The following is a 2416-nucleotide window of genomic DNA, read 5'->3' as shown; positions in this document are numbered from 1 at the left end:
TCAGAAGACTCCAAATAAAATAATCCAGTTCCTGGGAATAAACACTATATATTGATATCAACAAAAGACCAAACTTGCGAATCATAGGCATACAAGAAGGAGAAGAATCCCAAGACAATGGCATGGACCAGATCTTCAACAGAATTGTGGAAGAAAATTTCCCAATCTTAAAGAAAGACATGCCCATACAAATACAAGAAGCATACAGAACACCAAACAGACAGGACCAGAACAGAAACTCTCCACGGCACATCGTAGTAAAAACACTACATGCACAAAACAAAGAGAAAATTCTGAAAGCTGCAAAAGAGAAACAACAAGTCACATATAAAGGAAAACCCATTAGGATTACAGCTGACTTTTCAGTGCAAACTATGAAAGCCAGAGGAGCCAAGACCAAAGTATTCCCAGTTTTATATGATCACAGATGCCAACCCAGATTACTATATCCAGCCAAAATGTCTATTATAGTCGAAGGGGAAAGAAAAATCTTCCATGACATAAATAGGCTGAAGGAATTCATGTCCACTAAATCAGCCCTACAGAGAGTTCTTGGAAGCAATACAAAGAGCTGAAGAAATGAATGACTATACCCAAGGGATTGCGAAAAGAAATCCAAAGGTATAACTGTAGAAAAGTACAGCTATATCAAGAATGTAAATAGACAATGTCCCTCCAGAGAATACCGGAAACAATACTTCAGACTGAAGAGAGGAATAGGCATAGACAAAAGGCTACACAAAGAAACAAATGAAGCTATAATTGCTGAAACACAAAATAGAACTAAGAATGCAAACAGCAAGAAAACAAATGAAAAAATGACGGCAATCAACACACATCTTTCAATAATGACTGTATATATTAATGGCTTTGACTCCCCAATCAAAAGACACAGGTTAGTTGAATGGATTAAGAAACAAAACCCATCTTTTTGTTGTCTGTGAGAAACTCATCTCACTTTCAAGAACAGGCACTACCTTAAACTGAAAGGATAGAAAAATATATATATACCAAGCAAATGGTACTAAGAAAAAAGGAGGCATTGCAATTTTAATATCTGACAAAATAGACTTTAAACTAAAACTAATCAGAAGAGATAAAGAGGGCCACTTCATTCTCATCAAAGGACAATAAACCAAGAAGATATTACAATCATGAACATTTATTCGCCAAACTCTGGTGCACTCAACTTCATAAAAAAAATACTACAGGACTTTAAGACCCAGATTAGCCCCAACTCTTTAGAGGTAGGGGACTTCAATACTCCACTGTCTCCATTAGATAGGTCAACAGGGCAGAGAATTAACAGAGAGACATCTGAATTAAACAATACCATATATCAAATGGACTTAACAGATATCTACCGAGTATTCCACCCAAACACCAAAGGACATACTTTCTACTCAACACCCCATGGAACCTTCTCCAAAATCGACCATATACTGGGGCACAAAACAACACTCAACAAATACAAAAAGATTGAAATAATTCCATGCATTCTATCAGACCACAATGCAATAAAGCTTACAATCAACACCGGAAGAAGCCCTAATCACCACATGAACACATGGAGATTAAACAACACACTCCTGAATGATGAATGGGTCAAAAGAGAAATTAAGAAAGAAATAAAAGTATTCCTGGAATTACATGAAAAGGACAATACGACAAGACAAACCCTCTGGGACACGCTGAAAGCCGTTCTTAGAGGGAAGTTTATAGCTCAAAGTGCCTACATGAAAAAATTGGAACGAAAACAAATAAACGACTTAACATTGCAACTCAAGACACTTGAAAAGCAACAGCAAATGAAACCCAAACCCAGCAGACAAGAAGAAATAACAAAAATCAGGACAGAAATTAATGAAATTGAAACAAAGAAAACAATACAAAGAATCAACAATTCCAAGAGCTGGTTCTTTGAAAAGATAAACAAGATTGACAGACACTAGCCCAATTAAACAAAAGAAAGAGCAGACACAAATTAATAAGACCAAATGTGGAAACTGAGACACTGTAGCAGATACTACTGAAATTCAGAAGATCATTGGCTATATTTTCAATAAATAAATTGGAAAATTTGGAAGAAATTTATAAAATTCTGAACACATGTGACCTACTAAAATTAAACAAGAATGCCAAAACTAAACCAAGAAGAGATTAACAGCTTAAACAGACCCATATCACAAAAAGAAACTGAAACAGTAATACAAAACCTCCCAACTGAAAAAAGACCAGGGCCAGATGGATTTACAGCAGAATTTTATCAGACATTTAAAGAAGATCTGCATCCAACTCTACTTAATTTATTCAAAAAATAGAATTGGAGGGAGAACTTCCAAATCCCTTCTATGAAGCCAGCATCACTCTAATACCAAAGCCAGGTAAAGATACAACCAAAAAAGAAAACTATAGA

This window comes from Nannospalax galili, unplaced genomic scaffold (assembly GCF_000622305.1).
Source record: "Nannospalax galili isolate Female #2095 unplaced genomic scaffold, S.galili_v1.0 scaffold543, whole genome shotgun sequence".
NCBI lineage: Eukaryota > Metazoa > Chordata > Mammalia > Rodentia > Spalacidae > Nannospalax > Nannospalax galili.
This window is presented reverse-complemented; position numbering follows the sequence as displayed.